This window comes from Apus apus, chromosome 3, assembly GCF_020740795.1.
Source record: "Apus apus isolate bApuApu2 chromosome 3, bApuApu2.pri.cur, whole genome shotgun sequence".
Taxonomy (NCBI): Eukaryota; Metazoa; Chordata; class Aves; order Apodiformes; family Apodidae; genus Apus; species Apus apus.
Window position 1 is genome coordinate 45,710,710 of NC_067284.1, and position 23,757 is coordinate 45,734,466.

The window sequence follows — 23,757 nt, forward strand, 5'->3', positions numbered from 1 at the left end:
TGATGGATTAAAAAGAAATATGATAATGATCTGAAAAACAGAGCAGGAATCTGGATAGCTAAAAGCTTCCTAATTACATTGTTCTCTGTAAAGGTGAGATTTACTAGAAGGGTCATTTAAAAGCCTACTCCAATGTTGTTTCTTTGCCTGGTACCTTGCTTTTGGGAAGAAGTCTGAATTTTAAAGCAATACAAAACTGAAGCTGCTTTTTTTTCCCTGCTGAACTGCAGAAAACCAGGTGCCCTAATTATAATAAACTCAGATAATAATAGAAGCCTGCACTACTAATGTACACACCGAGAGATTAAAATGAGGGTGTGCACATGCACTAAAAAAGGATAAGCATAATGCTGTATGTGGCAGATTTTACTTCCAAGGTGCCAGTCTAAGCAGAGCAATTTAACAAACCCAGGGAATGGAACAACATAATTAAAACAAAACAAAAAAAAAGCACGAGAGTGATCCATACGTGTCAACACACTTTCTAGGTGTGTTTTTAAGGACCAGCTCTCTTCCACCATAAGAGAGCCACCATAAACATTTACACCTCATGCAAAGTAAGGCTGTGAAACTGGGTTGTAAGGGCAGTTGAGCAGCTTCTCAATGGGCAAAGCAGCAGAAGTTCAGGACCTCTTAACTGCAGCAGTCAAGTGCATTAACTTGTTTAATTTTAAATGGCTATTGCCAGACTCCCAGCTGGTGCAGCCTGGCACAGCTCCACAGATTTCAGCAGAGCTACAACAACTGACACTAGCTGGGGATCTGGCCCAGTTTCTCAATTTGTCAAAAAAGATGGCAATTCTTAGGGCATACTCCTGTCCTATGCAAATTGTTGTAACATCACAGGCTTCAAAAGTCACAGAGCTGCGACAATTCACACCAGACACATTTCTGCATCTTTACTCTCCTTCTGCCCACTGCAGGGTTCCTCTAGAAGTAACAACATTATGTAGCCTGAGTGTCAAACCCCATCATGAGACACCTTCTCTTGGGGCAACAAAACAATTGGGCTAGGTTAGAAATTCTAACTTTAGAAAAAGATAATTTCACCAATGTTCTGTGCACACACAAAAAAACCCTGCAAAGGCAGAACACAAAGTCTAGAGGACAATACATCAGAAAATTCTGGAGAGTTTGGAATACCTACAGTTTTCATACATAAATCACTCCAGCTCTGTTGCTTTCTCCTCAATCTGTGGAATGGGTCTAGGGAACACTGACCTGTTAGGAGTGCTGTGCGTGCTGAGCAGCACTCTGAATGCACTGTATTTCCATTAATACAATTTTAAAGGGCGAAAGTTTAGTAAATATCTAACAAAATAGAACATCCAGTAAAAGTGACACTGCAAGCAGTTAAAACACTGAAAACAGCTATTTTATATTGCATGAAAATTGGCAATTTTATGAAGAAATTACTGTGAAAATATATAATAGTGTTACTTCTAATAAAAAAAAAAAAAAATTAAAGAGAGGAAAAAAAAAATCAAAGTCTGAATCCTCCCCCCCAACCAAATGCCCATCATGAAGCCCAATAGGCTTAATCTGCCATAAAGCCAAATACTTCCCAGAGGAGGTGATCGTTAGTTTGAACATTAATTTCCTTTCCCCTCTTCTTGTGTATCCATTAAGTGGAATAACAAGAAATGCTCATGGTCATAAGGTGTGTTTGATGGCAAGGACTAAAAGAAAATGTGCAATTAAAAGATGTAAATGAAAAACTGCAGAAGTTCTCAGCTGGCTTGACCAGTATGTGGGACTTCTGGGACATGGACATTTTCTTCTCCCATGTTGAGGTCAGTGAACTGAACAGACCAGTGGATGGAAAAAGTTGGAGGGGAAGGGAGAAATTACTAATGCTCCATCTTTTTTTTCTATTCACTTAGATTTGCAAAACATGTTTCTTGAATGAGCTTGAAACCCAACATATAAAAAGCTGACTATTTATATATTTGATTCTTTAAAAGCAATTAGGAATATAAAGCAGATGGTACAGCATTGTAGATTTCCCTTTTCATATTGCTTAAACACTAGAGATCAATAAGTCTAATATAAACAGATGATTTCCATAGCAGGGTTTATAATTAGCTGGCACTGAATGTGTCCAAACTCTAAAATAATTAGCAGAAGCATGTGGCACACCATTAAAACCTTGTGGCTTGTCTGCATTTACATTTATAATTATTAAAGTTAATTATGATGCTTGTGGTGTGGTTCCAAGCTCCTTTACAACTTAGATTAAATATTTTTTCGGTCCTACTTTCTCTTTCAGCCTACCAAATGCCAGCACTTCCAATAAACCTCATTTTATCAAAAAGAAAAAATGGGGAGTATTTTTATAGGAATGACATGAGCACTTCCCTAACCAATGGTTTTATTTTTCTAAAAGGACATGATGTAGGAATTAAGTGACTCATTATTTTAGAAAAACAAAAAATAAATCCTGATTAGAGATGATAATTTTAAACTTACCTGGGAAAACCATTATACTTAAGCCTGATACACTGTTTTGACTACAATTCAAATAAAGTTAAACCATTTAGTTAAGCAGAACATCTCAATGACATTCAAGACCTTACACCAAAGTAAATCTTCTATATCCTCTGATCCTGAACAAATCATAATGAAAAAGGCAGCATGAGTGGACACAAACATAGTAATTTGGCAAGGACTTTTGAAGGTCTGATTTGGGTTTACACGACTCTTTCCGCAACCAGAGCTACAGAAAGCTCCAGTCAATCTATGTAGTCACTTACGAAAGTTATTGTCATAAACATTTATCATTAAGACATTCTGTGACACATCCAGAACCCCAAAGAAGTCACACTGTTTGCATAATGTCTTTTTTTCAATCATTCATTTCTCTGAAATTTTCTTTTCCTTAGCATAAACAAAGCTAAATTCAATGCTGCCCATCAAATATCATTGAAACAAATAGGATGGATGCCCTAGAGAACAGCAGCCCTCTGGAAGATGATGCTTTTGGAAAACAAACCCCATGATTCAGGAACATCATCTTTTCACCCAGACACAAGCAACACTCTACTGGGTAGGCAAGTAAAAATAAATTTAATCTATCAGTCTGCCTTCTGATGCAAATCATCGCATACTGTAAGATTAGGGGAGTTTGGCTGCTGAGTATGGCTTTGAACAGTGACTCTTCTATCAGGCATCAATTCGCCCATATGAAATTCTCCATCGCAGCCTTTATTCCTCTGTTCTGGCACATGTTCGACATAGTTCAGCTGCCCAGCTGAGTGATTATATCATAGACTTTCCTGCCATAACGTGTGGTATGGAATATCTGCTCTTGACGTGGTTCAACTCTAAAGTTGACAGGTGAGAACATAAATTTTTCCAGCCAGTTTTCCCCTGAAAATGGTGCAGTGAAAGGCAGAACTTCTCTACTCCCTCTTCAAGTTTACCATAGAGGAAGTCACACAGATGAGCATTTTCGTGGCAGAAAATGCCACAAGCACCAAATACCGGCAGTGGGAATCACTGTGACACACCATTCCCAGAGAAAGCAAAACCTATATTTTGCATACAAGTTAAATTATTTCAATCAACTGCTGGAGTTTACTTGATACAGAAGGATACCTGAGAACATGGTAAGACCCCATACTTGATAGTATAAGTTTAAGTTTTGTGGTTTTTTTCCAAGAAAAACAAACAAAATAGTTCACAGACATCAGAGACAGATTAGTTAGCTCTTACAGAAACAGCCCTCCATCTCCCAGGTGCTAAGTATTTTATATGTGCAAGTCCTCCCATTTATGAAATCAAGAGGAATACCTGATTTCTACTATAGAGAAGCCTCCCCCCCTTTTTAATGCTTTGCTGTTCTTTATATAACATGTCCATCATGAACTTCTTGGCCCTCATTCTTGTTTCCTCTGGCTCAGGCCAGACCTGGAGATGTCTGGAATGTGACAAGGCAGTATTAGCCTGCCAACTATATTCTGTTAGCAAATTTATTTTCTTCACCTAGACTGATGATAAAAATGTCATGGTGTGATGCTTTAGCAGGCCCAAGAGCTGCCCACCTACAGCTGCAGGGCTTGAAGAGAGCCCGGAGCCAAGAACGCCATAAGGAGAACAGACAGCAACTCTACCAACTTTGCTCCTTCTGCATTGCTTATTCTCCTGCTAAATGATGCAATGTGACCCCCTCAGGGATTCCAAGTCTGATCATGTTTTTCTCACTATTTTTTCTTTCCTACTTCCTCCTTCTCCTTGACTAAAGCAGCCCAAACTGCTGAATTTTTCATGAAAGAGATAATATCATTGTACATAAGATAATGGCATTCAAATACATCCATCTGCTTGTTAGCTCTGACTACATCGATTGTGTTTCTTATGAAAGAATATTTACTGAAAGGGGGGGGAAGCCAGAAAAAGAAAAAAAGGTTATCTTTTGTGTTATAAAATATGCACATTTTCATAACTGAAATACAGAATCCCTTTTACATACTTCAGATAAGAGAATAAAATGAACTGAGAAATTAAGAAAAGCACCCTTGAGGTCTTGCCAGGACAAAAGTATTTCCTCCTTCCAATATTTCATTAAAATATCCAGACAGTTTTACACTAAAACACTGACAATTTTTTTTTTTCTTTCAGTAAACAATATCTTGTTTCAGAGATGAAATACTGCATGCCAATGACTGGGCTTTTTACTAGCCTAAAAGTTTTCAAATGTGGTCTAGAGGATTTCTCCTAAGGCATCCAGTCTATCTTACTTTCCCATAAAACCTGCCTAACCTAAAGTAATTCCATTTATCATTTTATTCCTTTTTGGCTATTACAACAACATACCATAAGACCATAAAATATGTGATATCCAATTACGGAAAATCTGATGAAAAATTACTCTCAAAAGTAGGGCAAGTGAATATATTTACTGAATTTCAGAGGCTCTAGATAAAAAGGATAGCATGATAAGAACTGTCTATCAATTTTACACACACCAAACTGCTTTCACTTAATTTCCTATAGGAAGTGTACAACAATCCCTGGTTCTGAAGTTTCATTTCAGCAAACAATATATTCTAATTGGCTTGTTTACATTTATTTCAGACACATCCTAAAATCTGAGATGTGCTTTGTGTTCTTCCTTTGACCTGTTTAACACAGTAACCGCACACAAGCGCCTGCCATCTCTGGTTTTATTTGATTAACTCCTGTTTAAAGAACAACTACAGAACCAAATACTGAGTTTCTCAGACCATTTTGAGCACATTTTGATGCTTAGTGCTGAAATGGCAAACACAGCAATTAAATGTAAATTACAACAGTTCATCTGATTATTTCCTTCCCTCCAATCTCCTTTTTACTATAAGCTTGCATATTAAGGAAGAAGGAGGGAACAACACCCCTGAATATTTGTCTCTTTATTTGCTGGGGAGGAGGCCTGTGCACGAATGTGCTCTTGCAGTGATCCCTGAAACAGGGGAAACAAGAAGAAATCCTGATCCACAGGGACCTTTCCACATTGCAAAGCCACCAGTCCACTCCCCTATGTGCTTGGCTCTGGGATCCCTGGAGTCACTGCCAGCAGGTCTCTATTCCCTAGGAATCAATGCCTTCTCAGAGAGGTGCAGAAAGAAAAATGTGTTTTTTCTGGAGCCAGGCTTAATCACTTCCAGTGGTTCCAGACTAGAAGCTGAGCTCATGCCTTCTCTGCTCGGCTGCTGCAGAGCTTGTCTAGCACCACATGAGGGTTTCTTCTCTTTCAGCCCAATTCTCTCTCAACCAGTTTCCACTCCATTAGCAGAGCCTGAATCCTTGAGCGGATGCAGTTCCACGGCTAGGACAGAGAGTAGCATCACCAGTAACTACTAGTGCTGTCTCTAACGTTACTCTCCGTGGTGGTTTCCTAAAGCAGAACTTCCTCATCTGTTACACATGGAGAGAACGAATTGCTCCTCAGCTATGATTTGGTTTCTTTCAAAATTGAATTTAGCACAAGCACACATAAAAATACTCCTATTTAATCACAGATGTTCAACAAAGACAAAATTATTCACAAGCTTTCAGTGTTTCAGCTCCATTGACCAACATGCCTCACTTTAAACTGTAGCAGTCTGTATTCATAGCTGATGCTAAGTTTCCCAAATGATGGCATCTGTATAGAAACCAGTGAGCGATTTTTTCTGGACAGATGCCTCTCCTTTTCTCTGACTTCTGGTTTGCTGCCTCTTGTAAGTTTACTATGCAACATATACTGTGGGAGCTTTATGTCCTAAATACAGAGGACATGTCCAGTCCAGTAAAATAATGCTTTTATAATGATTGCTTCAATACTGTTTGTGCAATCTCTTTGCAAAATCTTGTTATTTGTGATTCTTATCCTACAACTTGATATGCATAATAGCTTGAAGGTGCTGGCGATGGAATTTTTCCAGCACTTTGATGTGCCAGCAATGACTTGTCCATGTTTCACAGCCACAGACTAATGTGGAAATTACTACAGTAAAATAAACACTAACTCTGGTACTCTGTGGGATACCATGCAGGTGTCAATTTATGATGCAATCTCACATGCAAAACATGTATTTTTAATTCAGCGTATTATTTCTTAGATATCTGATAGTCTTTTTAAAAATATATTAGGTCCATTACCCACACTAATACCTTGATTCTGAGGCTGCATCTTGCACATGCTTTTCCAGCTATGGACTAGTGCATAACCTTGCTTTTCTTCCCACTGACAATAAATCTGTGGGCTTGAGCCGCCACAGCAAATTTGTTGGTCGTGAACTAGAGGTCTTCTATAGTGTGTGCAACAAAAGCACAACCACCTGCACAAAAAAGTTCACATATAACCTTCTCCTTCAGTGTTGTGGAGGCCTTCAATCTGCTCAGGTTAAAGAGCTTGCCAGATGTTCAAAATTTAATAAATATTCCTGGCATCATGTCTCTAGTGGCATCATCAATCATTACTACAAAGAACAGTCCAAAGAACAGTCTGTGCCAAAATATACCTTTGCTTGACTCCTTTTGCTATTACAAATGGATCCAACAGAGTGCCAGCCACAGCCTCTCTCCAGCTCACCATTGTGCAGATGACGGATAATTTCACAAACTTTTCTGGACATCCAGGAGTTCAGAAATATTGCCAACAGTTTTCAAAGAGCTAGAAGTCTAATAGGGACAAAAGCATTGGTAAGGTCAATGAAGACTTGTTACATGGGCATGTTTTTTCCTCAGTATATTTTTTAATTGAAAAGCTGAGAAGAAAACAGCTAATATTACATCCTAGCACCCTCTCAAAAATGGGCATCACCTGACTATCTGTAACACTCTAATAATATTCAGTTAGTATTTTGTTGTTTTCCTGAAATTAGAATTGCTATAGAAAATCTTAATTTGTATACCAGACTACTGGGAGATTAAGCTGTATTTTAAATACATAGCCTAAGGGCACATATTTAGGCACGTGAAAAATGATTATAGGCATCTATTCCCAGAAGAATTAGAGCTCCCAAATTCTTACAAATCCTTTAGAGAATTCCAGTTTAAAATATCATTTCTTTATGCTCTTTCCTAAAATGATTCTAAGACAATTTTTCTGTTATAAAAGGCTTGAACTCAACTGCAAGAAAGTTAGAAGAGAACAGATGAGTGAGGCCTCGCTGAGGTACACTTTGGGTTTTTTTCAGATAACTTAGGATATTTGGTTTTCCAGAGTACCTGGAGTGACTATTAACATAGACTTGCAATAGTTCATGTTTTGATTCCCTATACTTTTTTTCCTCCTCAATTTGATAATCCGCCTCCTATTGAGACTATTTTTAGCTTCTTGAGAACTCTCACCCCTACTTTCAATGCAAGTACATAACTGAACTACAAACAAGAATTATGTTTAACAAATAAAAATAATTTAAAAAATGAGAGAAAGAAAATTGCCTTATACCGCTCCATTACAAAGAATATCCAACAGAAGGACCAGTTTAGTGGAAACAGGTGAAAAGAGCACTTTAACCACTTCAGAATTTGGCACATCTCTTCAGCTATTGTCTATTCTCAGCTTCAACTAATAGCTGTTTAGATAGGAGCAAAAAAAACCCCCTGAATTACTTACGTGCTTGACTGCTTGTGCCTAACATTGCATTAGCAAGTACCCACTAAAGTAAAAAAGCTAACACTGAAGTTACCCTTTTACCTACTGTGCAAAACCAGAAGTGCCACACCTTATCTACCAGTAACAGTTTTCCCAAAAGTGAAGAGTTATAAGTAGTTTTATATCCTGCTGCCAAAAGTCTTTCAAAATTTCAATTGGGAAGTATTGGGCCATCCTGCCCCTTTTCAAGGTCTTAGACTGGGCATTAGCCACATCTCCAGAGCTGATGGAGTCCCATGAGAAAAATCAGTCTGTATAGGACTCGCTGCTTTAGATTTAATTGCAGGTGCTGAAAAATCACCTGCAGAGATGAACCCTTACCAAGAAGAAGAAAATATTCAAATCTCTAAATTATTTAGGTACATTCAAAGTACATAAAGGCAAGGTGTGTAATAAAGAGATCAGTACTTTTTTTGCAATGGAGGGAGGACAGACACACGTCTGAAGATAGTTGTTTCCTAGCAGTGATGCGTTTTCCCTTTAACAAAATTATGGTAGATAATTTTAATTTGCCCATGCATCCATTCAGTACAAAGTAGAATTCATATTTGGTCATTACTGATTGCAGGGACAAATTAATGTACATTGATAAAAACTTTGCAAAAGCTCTGTTATGCCAATTGGTAATAGTGTGCCCTATTTCAGATGCAGGATATTCTATTGACAGGATTTGGCTTTCTTAGATGCCAGCTGGCCTGCTAACATCTTCTTTGAGTAAGAGACAACTTGTTGATTGAGGGTTAAATGGTGTTTGTAAGATTTTTGGCATGGGCCGCAAGGCTCTGGAGACAGAAGGATGTTACATACAGGGCCAGCAGAGGCACAGAACAAGGTTGATCTTTTTCACTGCTTTAATCAGTATGAAAAAAAGGATTGTCAGCCCTTTGACAACATTTAGATTGTATTGTACCCCATGGGATACAAATACTTGGCAAGTCCTTGCATTTTTCCAAATGCAGGCCCTGCTTCCAGCTGCCACTCACGCAACTCAGAGACCCTACCCCTAGCATCTTCTGCTGTGCATGTGCTTGGATCCACAAACTTTAGAGGCAGAAGGACCCACTGACTGCCTAGTGTAACCTCACAACTGAAGTTGATGGTTTTGCACAAAAAAAAAAAAATAAATTATCAGACTGTGTAGTTTTGGGCTTAGCTAAAGCATCACTTTCAGTAAGCCATTCAGTACTGAGCTAGGGATTCAAAAGGGTGCAGAATGCTTCGCATCCCTTGGGTAATCTATTCCAGTATGATTTTCAGAGTTAAACTAAAGATCAGTCTGGCCCACATAAAGCTACAGATTTCAAGAGAGCAATTTTAGCCACTTGTAACTTCATGTTGGTGTATCGTCCCATATTTGCCCAGCAGAATCTCAGACAGTTGCACAAGATAGATACTGGGTTTCTGTACGCTAATCTGATCTTTGAAAGTCCGCAGGTCCAGATATCATGTTGACTCAGAAACAGAGACCCTCTAAAATGATTCTTCTATTGGATATTCTTTGTAATGAAACAACATAATGTAATTTCTTTTCTCTTATTATATTTCTTAAACATCATTATTGCTGAGCATTGAGTTTGTTATAAGCTTACACCAAAAGAAAGGGCAAGATTTCTTAGGAAGCTAAAAATCTTTCCTCTTTTAGTTTTTAATTAAAAATTAGACATACTTTAAGGAAATGTAAATGAGAGCTTTGGGATCCTTCAGCACACAACAGGCAGGGAGCTGAATTAGCACTGTAAGTGGGACAGACACATTGCTTAAGACACACAGACTCGTCGGAACATAGCACTGAAGAACGTAATGCACGAAGCAATCTCTCCCTTACAGCGGAATGGACCAGGGCCAAAATTACAAAACTTGCCTGTCTAACATTAGAAACTTATATCCATTTTTACATAAGCAACCGATTATAAGAGATATTATAAAGTAGGTGACTGAAAAAACAGCCTCTTGAAAAATCAAGCATGAATTCATTGCAATAGTTCTACCCTTGTGTTCTCTTTACTCTCCATGATCACCATTCAAGCACAGAAGCAGTTACGCTAAAACTTAGTCCACAGGATGAGCTACAGCAGCAAATCCCAAACTTTTTGCCTGGTGGGTAAAACTAAATGTTACATTTGCCATGTGGCTGTCAGAGAGGAAAGAAGTCAGGGAGGAGAAAGGAGAGAAAATAGGAAGGTCACGGGGCAAGCTTAGCAAAACTTCTTTTAAAAGCTAAGTTCATAAGAGCTAACCACTACTTTAAGGAAAGCAGGTACTTTGCTTCATAAGAGAACTTTGGTGAACTAGACTGTATAAAATTATAGAGGTTATTATGTTTGTAGCCTCCTTGCTGTGCATTCTTCCACAGAAGTGCTCACACCCACTGTGAATGGCCAAATAACATGAATTAAAAATGCTGCACAGCGACCAAGTTTGGTTTCAGATGAAAATACCTCAAAACTGGTTGGCGATTAACACCTCGGTATCTCCAGTGGTCCCAATCTCCACATCTCCCCAGGCTGCTGATAACATAATGTAACCGAAAAAAACATTTTTTAACTGCAAAACTAGGTTTTTAACCTAGCTAGAATCACCAGCCTCTAAAGGCTAAGAATGATACTACCCAGGCCCAGTGTTTAGAGAAATAAAGGGCTCAGGGCTGTAATTTCTCTGCGCTAGCCCCCAGACTACAGTGCCTATGCCTATCTGCACTATATGTAAAGCACATACTACAAGCCCACATTTGCCATGAGAGCCATGAAATTCTGAGCCATTTTGTAGTAGCCATTATCCTTAGGGATAATAAAATTCTCTAAGACAACAAACATAGGAGGTACCAATGCCAGGTCAAAAAAGAACTGTTTTATGGGTAGCTGTATATTAGAATTTAGGACAGGGCTACTGGCAGCTACCACCCTAAATTATGTCTGGGAGACACGTGAAGTGAGACAAGTGGAATGGACAATAAATGCCAACTGCTGCAGGCAAGGTTTATGGGGTCAACTGTGGTTTAACATTTGGGCAAATGTCCTAGACATGCTAATTTTCTACTTCTCCCTCTGACTGAAATGACCAATTAGCTGTAACCAACCCAGCTCAAATTTAAAATACCAGGTATGGAATCCTTATAGAGCCCTGTTAGTGATCAGTTCTGCAGGTAATCATGTTCACAAAAACACTAGGTAACACTGAATAACAAGTCAATACAAGGAAATTGCAAACTGCTCACAGACATTCTGACAAGTAAATTAATTGCTCAGTTCTACTTTATTAGGAGACCTTTATGCTTGCAGGCAAGCTTGCCTTGCTAAAATCCTTTGATCACTCTTGATACTGGAAGTCCTCTTTTGTGAGGCTAACTTAATACTGTTGTATTCATGCAGCCTAATCTGAGTAGGTGCTAAGTGCTTTGCCAGCAGAGTTGTTGCAGAGAGTGGAGGAGAGATCATTCTATTTATTCAGTTTTATTCCATTCATAGGCTGGACTTCTTTGTTTACATGATAAATTTCTTAGCTGACATTTTTTTCCTCAGTTTTATATATTATACTATGTTCTGTCATTTTGTTTTTCTGTTTCTCTTCATCAAAAATGGAAGGTGTTTCAAAAAAGCTGATCTTAAATCTTTTCTGCTTCAAAATTAGCTGTTGCCTAAGCAATCACACATGTAGGTCAAAGTTTAAAGACTGATCCGACAGCCAGAGAATTCAATACCAAAAGTCCATTTGATTCCAAGAAAAAAAAAAAAAAAGAAAAAAAAAGAAAAAGGTAAAGCCATTCAAAGTCCTCAAGTGAAATCCTGGACCCTGTAAAATCAATTTAAATAAAGCCAAGATTTCACCAACTGACCTCTCTCTTACCGATTTCAATCTCTATAGTTTCAAAATGAATTGGGAAGATACCTTAGGAAAAACAACAGATGGAGCAAAACAGGGAAGGAAACCAAACCTTTTCTTCATCCAGAATGCTAACAAAAGCTTATAATCAGGAAAATTCAAGGGTCAGTCCTGCAGCTTTGCTTTAATTGTGCTCCTCTTCAGATAAGGATCTCTTATGGGTGTAAATTGCCTTGCACTCCCTGCATGTATAATGTCCAAGGGAGTTCAGGGAAGGTCTTGCAGTCTTAATGAAGGAAGAAAACAGGTAGAAGTTAATTTTTATCCACACCATAAACTTTCTCTGCGCCTTTAGTAAATTAGGATGTACAAGCAGAAAATGAAGTGGCAATTAAAAAATCAGTGTGAATATTTTATCCAGAACTGAGACAACACATATATCCCAAACAGGAAGGTTCCACCTTTTTCAGATAAAATCTGACAATTTCTTTGTTATGCTCAGAAATATGATCAAATTAACTACAACTGCCATATGTGGGTGGCAGAGGGGCAGTCTCTAACTAAGGGGATTGCTGAGTTCATACAAACAATGTGAGCATTTTAAGTGCATCTTTCTCAGGTGTCACAGTGACATTCCTCACTTTTTAAAATTTTATCTTACCAGATTTGCTGTTTTCCCTTTCTATACTAGCCCTAATCAATGCCACAGGTCAGGTTGAAAGAATGGACAGCCCTAGAGCCACATACATTTAAGCCACTTTGATGCAAATATTGATCCAAAGAGCTGTGGAGGTGCTAGTTTTTTTAATGGACAAGCTTCCACCTCCCCCTCTTGCAGGTTTGCACTTGATGAGATAAAATAGAACTGTCTGCCCAAGAGCAAGAATGAATACATGAATTAACAGATCCAAAGATAGACCAGCCTCAACGATAAATTCTGTTAAATCCAGAAAGCAAGATGCCATCTGCATGGAGTGCAAGTGCATTTCACATCCTTGCTTTCTTCAGCGTTTCCATTTCTTCATTCACACTTTCTAGTAAGGGTACATTGGCAGACAGCATACACAGTGGTGGGAGAGAAGTAGAGCTTCATGTCAGCATGAACGGTGCTGCTGACACAAAGTCTACCACGGCCCAATACTTAATTCCCATGTACACAAGTCTATCAAAGCATTTTATTAGAAAGCCACTGTCCACAGCTCATATTTAGAAACAGAGAGTGAGTCCAAGCTGTAATCCAAAGATGAGATCAAGGGAAGGAAAGAATTCTAAGGACCGCTTTGAAATTCAACACTAAAAAGATCTGACATTCTTCTATCTGTAGGCATTTTTAGGCTGGACTGAAAATAAAAAGAAAACCTGTTTGTACAGAGAAAGCTTGCCTGGCCCTGTGCCAGGACAGGAAGTCTATCAAAGCTGGGCAGTGTTTGAAAGCAACAGAATACTAGAACCAAAAAAAAAAACAAAAAACAAAAACAAAAAAACCCCACAACAAAACAGGAAAAGGAGGGTGTAGAGGTGAGAGAAACTAGAATGAAAAAACTTACTTCTACATTGACTTTTTTGCTGTTTTTCAGATGGCTGCACAGAGTTGTTGACAGCTACACCACTCCCTGTTTATTCAGCTCGACTTCTCCAGGTTACTATTCAGGTTACTATTGCACAAGCGGGGGCAACACTCCATGTGAGGAGGATGTGGACACAAGTCTCTTTATCTGAAAATTAGGATGAAACAATCCACTTCTTAGCAAAACTATCTGATTGTCTTGGGTTAAATTAGGTTGGATGTTTCGCAGCATATGTAAAGTAGTGTCCCTGTGGTCTTAACAGGGACTTAAAGTCCAGAAGTTAGCTCCAACAGGTCAGAGGAGGATTTGATTTGTGGTGGAGAGCCTTTCACTCGACACATTTGCAACACTCACAGGCACACAGTTATAGCAACACAGGGAATGTTGTCCTCCAGCCTTTGACCTTGGAAGAACATTAATTCTTAACAGACATAATCTGATTTTTTAACTTCTTTAATTTATTTATTTATTTATTTATTTATTTATTAAAAAAAAAAATCTGCCCATAATATATGCAGGTACAAACAGTGCTGTCATCTTGAGCTACAAGTTAGAAAGTTATTACTTTTAATATGCCACTACCTTAGGCCTCTACTGTTATGTAAAAGAAAAATAACCTTGTGTGACAGTTTAACATTGATCGATGTGCCTGCCAAATGCAAAGAGATAAATAAGCAGGTGATGAATAAACAGCACTTCAAGTAAAGACATTACGCTGCATGCATAAAACGACGCCAGGCACCTAGGAGCTGTGGGTGGCCGAAGGTTAGCCATTTCATGCCCACTCAGTAAAGCAGACTTAATCGCTTCCAATATTTTCTGTTAAAAAGCACGCTTAATGAGCCAATTTCACAAGCCCAGAGAAACTGATTATTATCTCCGAGTTCCAACTGAGTTGGTTGTTTTCCAAGAGCCAGTTTTTCCTTGACGGGATAAAAACCTTTTAGAAAAAAACATAAAAAAAATTAAAAAAAATTAAAATAAATATAGAGAGGAGTGAAAGAAAGGAGAGGAATAAAAAAGGCGAGCGGGGAGGGCGCGAGTGGCACTAGATGGCAGTGTTGCTCTGCGGGCCGGGGCTGCGGCAGCGCTGCGGGAGGACCTGCCTTCCCGGCCGGGCAGAGCCGCTCCCCGAGGGCTGGGGGGTCCCCCCCGAGGGCTGGAGGCCCCCCACCATGCTCCCTGCCTCCTGCACAGACTTCTTGCAGAGCACGAGGACCTGAGGACAGCCGGTCTCGCTGCCCGTTTTGTTGGGGGAGCGGATGTGCAGCTCCCAAAATCTAAAACTGGCTTTGCCCTCCCTCTCCTTCCCCCTTCCGGAGGCAAAGAAGAGCCAGTTGTCCCATCCAAGACAGTCTCCTTGGTCCTCTTGTAAAATTCAGCGAGTTACTTTGGAGCAGCAGGAATTTCACTATAACACAAATTTTAATTTAAGTCCTGCAGGGATCTGCTCCTCACTGGGTGGGAAAAATCCTCATTTCCAAGGTTGCTACTGCTTTTGGGGAAGAAACCAAGCCAAAGTGGGTCCACCCACGCAATGGGGAAGGGACCTTGCATGAGGGTACCCAGGTGCCTTGCAGGGGGGAGATGAGCACCCTGCAGCTGCAGAGCAACACCATGAAAGCCACACACATGCACATGCAAAAATCCCAACCCCAAGCAAACCAGAAAAAAACACCCTCCAAACCAGGATTATTGTCACCAACAGCAGTTAGTCAACCACCACTTAGGAAAGAAACCCCAGCAACTAGACCTCGGCATATAATTAACTCATCTGTTAAAAATTAAAAAAAAAAAAAATAAAAAAAATCTAATTGAAGTGAACTGTTGTTGGGCTCTAAATCAGAAGCTGACTTAATTATTTTTATGAATATTCATAGGAAACTTGTACAATTTCCAAACTAGGCCTTCAATTACTAATCAGTTAACTAAATAACTGGTATGACTACTTCTTCTCAGGAAAAACTGATGTTGAAATTAGGCAGAGAAGTACCTAGAAATATTCCAGAAATTAGAAGACATTGTTAGAAGCTGAATGGTGGCAATCCACCATTTAGATTGTGGATGCAAAGAAATGGAAAGCAGAGCATGTTGAAGGACACAATGCTCCCAGGTCCAGATACCTTGCAGACCAGACACAAAACCTGCCACGTGGGCAGAAGCACAGGCTGTTGTGCTGGACCAGGCTTTGTGCCCCTCCCAGCCAGCAGCCTGGCTAAGGGAGCAGACAGCAGTGAGCTGTAGGAACAGGTCTCCCCATGCACTCACCCTTCTCACAATATGCTCCGCAATTACGTAGTTATTACTCAGGGGCAATTAATCTAATCTGGTCTCATGAGTTATCCCTGGGCTAAAACACAACCGAGAAACTTCATAATTACATTTTACTTCTGCTCACGTGACACATTCTGATCAGGAATACAACAAATATTTAGGAAACAGGCATGCAATTAGACAAAAGTCACCATGTTTTCTAGAAAAGCAGATCCTTGAGATGTTGCTATTGTGGAGCTAAAGGAGGAAGCGGGGAGTGTTCAGGCAGCCTCTACCATTCCTGCACAACATGAGCCAACTACACAAAACTCAAAAACTCAATACCAATTCCTGCACAAGGCTCACTGCATAAAGACAATTTTGCATTCCCTCCCTCATTTAGTGTTTAGGGTTAGAGAAATTTTGGGCAGTGGATATGCTTTAAAGCATTACTCAGAGAATAAAAATTATGCAAGACCACATTATGAATTTCCTAAATGTATAGAATTGCTCTCACTGATGAAGCACCAGCTCTAACCAGGGAACAGTGACATGTTCCTCACTTTACTCCAGTTAGGTGCTGACTTACAAACTAGTGTGTTCCAGATGCACCTTATTCCTCCATAATCCTAGCCCATGTGCATGAAGACACCTTGTTCATTGGCTTCTAAGCTCCCGACTTTTACAGAGAAGCATCTGTAAGACAGATTGCAGACTGACATGGTTATTGGATGTTAAGATTTCATTAGAAACTCAGTTCTATTGTGGACTTTTTTTAACCTTCTTCCTTTCTCAAAATCAACCTTAAAGCCCAATGCACAATTTTTCATTCTCCTTATGACTTCCACAGAGACTAAATAAGTCAAGATACTTCTGTTAATGTAACACATGGAAGATTTATTCATTTGGGCCTAAATCCTCAGATGATATTTAGAGATCTGATATCTACTAAAATCAATTATTCCAGTGGTAGTTAAGTGCCTAAACACCTTTGAGGATTGGGACCTTAGTAAGAAGGAATGTTCTGCTAAAGAGAATACTCTAAGAGAGTATTTTTGTGGTCTACGTTAGCCCTATGAATTTAAGAGGTCTCCCATGTATTTTGCCAATTTAAATCAGATTGTGATTGGTTTCTGACCCAACCAAGACATAGATTTGATGAAATAAGACTGGTAAAACTCACTTTAGGACAAAGGTTGATTTGATAATCATAATTGCATTTCTACTATATCTATTTTCTTAAGTGTTAGTAGATTTATTAGACCTTTCCTGTATAACCTATGGCTGATTTGCAGCTTCCTTGGTAATTTCTTAGTAGGCAGTAGCAATTTCTTATATCTTCAGTAATGTCTTGAATGTACATTTTTTATATTAATGATCTCACCAGGAGAAAAAGTGTACCATGAATGCATGATGGCCATATGGAAAAGACAATGAAGTTTAGTAATTAAAACTGAAAAGGGAAAGAACTATGCAGTAATTAGAACACTGATTAATCAGCTGATAATTTTATCTTGATTAATGCTGCTGATTTTCCTCTTCTTATTGACCTAGGAAAGGTAGGTTTAGACCAATTAAATATAAATTATTCCCTTTTTTCACATTCCAGGCAGATTTCAGTGTTCTAAGTCATACTACGTTTAAGGTGCAGCACTGAATTGCTCTTACTAAATTGGGCAGCTCAACAAAAGGTAAAATAAGGTTTATGTTCCAAACATGCTGATGCTTTTATCTAGGGTGGAATTGGACAGAATTGGTTATTTCACTCTTATCTGAGGAATATTAAAATTAGATTAAATAGCACTGGGGGAAAAAAAAAAAAAAGAAAGAAAAAAAAAGGACTTTGCCTGTTTTAAAGCCATAACAGTTGGAAAACTAAAAGGATTCATTTGTTTTATTGGGCCCAAGATATCGATGCATAATGTGGTCTTGAAACTTAAAGAAAAGGTTCTATATTAATGCTCCGATTTCCCTTCATGTGCAGAACTTTATTATTCATGGGGGAAAAGTGTTGCCAGTACCAATCTCACTCCTGTGTCTGTTCACAGACCATAAACAACAACACCTATTCTTGCTTTCCTATGCACAGTTAAGGGATTAAAGCTACTTATTTTAAGTCCTGCAACAGTGGAAGGAATTGTGCATATATTCTCATTCCATTGTATTCATATGTGAATTAGGGTATGTCTTGGTGGAAGACACCAACACTTTCCAATCAAAGAAGCCATTCTTTTGCAACTGCAAAATACAGATGTTAAAGATAGTACTTGTTCTCAGGGATAAATATTTGGCAAGTACAGAAGAGCTCACAAGCAAAACAAAGGTATTTTATCTTTCGAAATTCAGACGGAAAACATTGCTTGCCAGCTGTGTGCTTTAACTTGCTGTGGTAGGAAAACACTGCAATCCATGGAAAACAAAGCCCTGGCTACTCCTTTGTGGATTGCCTTCCACCCTAGTGTTCTGTGCAATTCCGCACATGCCAGCTTCTTCAGCTCTGTACACTGAAGTAGCCTTTAAGATTAACAAAAGTGTGGAAAGGTATATCTACAAACCCATGCCTCAAGCACAGGGCTTCTTGCCTGCTTTCTCCTTGCTTGATTTTCAGATGGTGAAGCAAAAATGCACCTGTGCATGATGCCAAAAACGCTGCTGTGTAGGTAACATTTTAGGGAGCAAGGGGAATTCCACAGACCCCAAGTTAAGGATTTAAGCTGATAAAAAACTCTGTATCCATCAGTTGCACTACTAATTTCTGTTCTGTCCTTACCGTATAACAAAAGAGCACGTAGAATTTTTTATTGCAAATATATTATCCAATTGATTAACTCTTCATTACTTTTCCTGCCCTTTTCATAAAGCAAATCTTTTTCACTCTTTGTGTGACACAAATCTAATTCTGCAAGTCAGTTTTCAAGTGTATTTGACCACTCATAAAAATCACGTGGCACTGTTTTCTCTCCTGGATGGAATTACTCACAAGGCATAATGAATTATTAAAAAAAAATAATGACCACACACTAGAAAATGTTTTGTTTAGATGTAAATAACTTGTTAAGAAACACATACAGATGTGCATTATCTTCCTGGAGCAGAAGTAGCCAAACAAAGAATATGAAGACACCAAAACAGAACTGGAGAGTTTTCACATTATTAGATCAACTCTGTTCATCCATGTCTTTTACCATTTGGACAGAAATGGCACTTTTTGTTCTCTGTAAGGGAACAAAATCAGTGATTCCTTAGTTTGGATCAAATCAAGTGAGGGAAAATGGATGGATCAGCCATGGGACAGCAAATATTTTATCACTGCATCACCAGTCCAACAACAAAGTAGGCTGATGGTGCAAAAACAAAAAAAGAAAAGAAAAAAGAAAAAAGTGGTAACCATTGTAACTGGTTGTCTTTAGGTTATCAATTATCCAACCCCCACTATTTTGCAGCTTTTTAGGTAAGTTCCTAAGGCTAAGCAGGGCACAAGATTGCCTCACTAAGTAGGTCATGTATACGAATAGATATACCATGCATCAAGAGAAATCTTAGAATCACAGAATCATAGAATCATCCTGGTTGGAAGGGACCTTGAAGATCACCAAGTCCAACCATAACCTAAATCCCCCTACCATAACCTAATTTACCAGTTCAGTGCTTAAATCATGTCACTAAGCACTTTAGCTATATTTCTTTTAAACACTTCCAGGGGTGGTGACTTCACCACCTCCCTGGGCAGCCTGTTCCACTGTCCAGCCACTCTTTTGGTAAAGAAATTCTTTCTAATATCCAGTCTAAACCTCCCCTGGTGCAGCTTCAGGCCATTTCCTCTTGTCCTGACATTATTCATTTTGGAGAAGAGGCCAACTCCCACCTCCCTACAACCTCCTTTCAGGTATTTGTAGAGAGCAATGATGTCTCCCCTCAGCCTCCTCTTCTTCAAACTAAACAATCCCAGTTCCCTCAGTCGCTTCTCATAGGACTTTTTTTCCAGACCTTTCACCAGCTCAGTAGCTCTCCGCTGGACACGCTCCAGCAACTCGACAACCCTCTCGTGACAGGCCCAGAACTGGACACAGCACTCAAGGTGTGGCCTCACCAATGCTAAGCACAGGGGCATGATCACCTCTACTCCTGCTGGCCACACTAATCCTGATACAAGCCAGGATGCTGATGGCCTTCTTGGCCACCTGGGCACACTGCTGGCTCATGTTAAGAGGCTTATTCTGCAACTATATTTATTTGCTCTGTGGCTAAACAAAAAAATTTCAGTTTCCCTTTTCAGAGATCTAAAAGTTGTAGTCACAAAATTAAGAAATTAAGTATTGATGGACATAAGCCTGGTATGAATTTCCATAGCTAAATAAATACAAGAAAAATAAAGTTTCCATTAATTCCATTTCCCAGATGTCACACTACATCCTATCTACACTTTGATAGTTTTGCTCTGGTTATAAGCTCTTTGGGGGAAAGGAATGTGCAATGCCAAACACAGCCTGTGCTGATTGACAAAGAGACAGTGGTTAATGTTCTCAAAGTGCCTAAAGTACAGCTCAAAAAGTTGTATGTAAAATTTTGAATTTTATACTTGTGGTATCACTCAGAAGTACTAATCATCCACCAATTTTGGGGCTTCTCAAAGTTCAGCATTTTTAAAGTCAGGCCACTCCATCTAAGTATGGGGTTTCCAGCTAAATTTTAGGCATCACAATTTGAAACAGAGTTGGAGTGTGTTTAACTAGCTGGAAGCCCATCTAACTGGGAACATGATGTTTTTCCAAAACAAAAGAAAGCCAGGAATTTGAGAAATGGTAATAAATAAATGGAACAGAATAAAATAATTTTCCACTACAGCCATGCAGCTATTGCCCAATGACAATTTTGCTGAAAAAAACCGATTAGATCAAGATATGCAAAAGATTAATTCAGCTGAAAGTAAGGGAGCATTCATATGAGAAGCAAACCTCACATCCCCGTTCCTTATAGTCCCATTTGTCCATTAACCCTCCAATAGAGTAGAAGAAACAATAAGGTAAACCCTTCACATATTCCTACTTCTTAGTAATCTTTCATATGAGACTGAGAGTAGAATATCATTACATATCATTAAGTATAACTAGTATACGAGTTATTAAGTACAACTACATACATGGAAATGTCACACACTCCTAAAAGTCCATGAGGAAAATGGAAAAAAACCAGTGCATAGACAATTTCTAATAGTCTGACAAAATACATAGCATTGGCCATAGTGAACTATTAGTTTTTATATATCCATTCCAAAATATTTTCAACAAAATAACTAACTACTGTAGAATTTTAATTAAAAATTATATTTGTAAGACTGATTATCAGTGCTGTCTAATAAACCAGCATAGTATCACCAGCTTCATCTAACGAAAGCAAGTTCAGGATCACAAATTACAAGAAAAGAGAACTGATACATTCCTGTTTTAAATAGCTTTAGGTTCTTCAAAACCTAGTCATATATAATCAGCAAAAGGATAAAAAAAATACACCAACTTTAAAAAACAAGGGGGATGTAAGTTACCAGGGCTTATGTTATTAATTTAATTAAATAGTTGAAGACTTACTTGAACTTCTCACACCTCTGTTTTAGAAAAGTCAAGACATTTTATCTGCTCATGCTTTTGGTAACTTTCTGATTTATTCTCACCAGTAGCGAGCTCTTAGGTGAAGAAGCTACTTGAATGTTCCAACACTATCCCCATCAGTAATAATTTTTCTGTGTTAAGGGCAAGAACATAAATTGAAGACAAAGTTTTATGAGTACTGCCCTGAACTTGATGGCGGGATCCACTAATACACAAATTAATGGGGCATTCCATTTTAAATTAACAAGGACCACAGTAAAACAAAGGGAATGCTACAAGTTGCAATGGATGGAGCACAGAAATCATGAAAGAAAAACCTAACGTGCAAACAAGAAAGACATTTAAGGTTTAGAATGAATGCCAATAATTTCTCTATTAACAAGACTATACAAAAAGTCAACAATCTTTTGATTTACCAAATCTGGAATACAAGCAGAAATACAGCAGCAACCACACGGAAATAAAATATTAAATTATTTTTTAAAATTATCAAATCATACAATGTTAATGTTGGTGATCTTTAGTAAAAACTTCATTAACAATAAAATGAAAGAAGCTACTCAAGATTTAAAAAAAAAATAAATAATAATGTCTGATGCACAAATTAAGATCACAACGTGCTCTAATGACTGAAATTACAAGAACAAGTTTATGCATTGAGTCAGAACAAAACATTGCTGCAAGCCCATGTAAAAGCCAACAACTGGGGCCAGGCTCTAGGACTGGCAATCCAGCTGAGCTCCTCTGGAATCTTACCAGACAAGGGACAGAGACTCCTTTGGTTTAGTAAAAAAAAAGCTGCAAGGTAATGAAAAGTCTCTGTAACCAGCAAAAAACCCCACTGTATTTAATTTCATGAGGTGATTGATAAACTAAAGAAAGTAGGAACAACACTACAAGTCAAACAAACATAACAAATATTCTAAAATAATAGAGCTATGCCTTGGGGGGAGAAAAAAAAGTACAATACTAGTAATTTATCACAAATAACAATCAGATGTGTTTTTCGGCTGTTATTGTACAGAAATTAAAAATCCCTAAGTGCAAACCTTCACAGGGAAGCCAAGTCATGAACAGTTACCCAACTCTTTGTAACGTACCACACAGTTTTTTTCATCATTTCATCACTTGTGTAATTCCATACAAAACTATGTTTAGTGCTAGTAGCAGATGATAGAACAAAGGACATCTGAACAAAGAATTACCAGAACAGAGGAATCAGCTCTAGAAAAATTAAAAGGTGATGATTCAGTCTGAGGGAGATTCAACACTATCAACAAAACAATCTGTGATCTCAACATCTTGTTACAGATTAACAGAGGTATAGACTCATAGATCCCAATATTGTCCCAAGAATTCAATCTGATAAATGATGTATGGATATGGTAAAAAAAGCACACATGTTAATATATCAGCTACCAGATCTACCTTCTAAAGTTTAAAAGACTACCAGGGCCAATGGGATTTCAGAGGGTCTCCAAGACAGTCAACAAACATCATCAGTAAGGGACGCTTCAGGTCTGGATGAGAATGACAGAGGAGACCTTCAGAGACCTGTAACTACAAAACATGTGGCTCCTAAATCACAGTTGAATAATGAACAATAGTAGAAGTCGTCCATCTGTGGTCCACCAATAGCTATACTGGTGGATATCCAATACCTTTAGATAACCTCCAGTTAGTTCCATGGTATGAACCTCTAACTTTTAACCAATATTCACTTCCATGTACATAGCAAGTAGCTGCTTTTTCATGCAAGAAACAGAGTTTAGATCATTTAGGAAAAATCCTCCTTCTCTCACCAATAGCTAACGACTTTCCAATCCCGTATCAACTACTGGGCTGTTTTTAGACATAAAAATGGTGCTCCTAAATAATATAACACTACAGAACATTTCTCCTCCAGAAGAAACAAACTACACCTTACATCTCTTAACAAATTCATTCGGCATTCACCTCCTAAGATTTTTGGTAGGTCACAGATTTCAACAAATGGGACCACTTACACTTTTCCCCTGCTATCCAAAGAGCTTAATTTCTTCTTTGAAGGCTTTTCTAGAGTCCCACCAGAATTTTTTTTTAAAGTCTCTGCTCTTGGCTAGCTGAACACACTGTCAATTCTTTGCAAAACTCCAACATCTCTTTCCAGCAATGTTTTCCATCCCAGTCCCAGCAACTCACAAATTCAATACCCAGCCATACTTGTATTTCTTCTAAAAGCAGCCATGATTGCCCTTGGTCAAAATTATTCTGTACTTTTTTGCATCCCCAACAGCACTTTTCTCAGTCAGGATTATTCTCCACATTGTTGTCTGCAGTCAAAGTCACTCAAAAATTCCTATGGTCCCAGCAGCCCTAAAAAACATAACAGCCTCCTTACAATAATGGC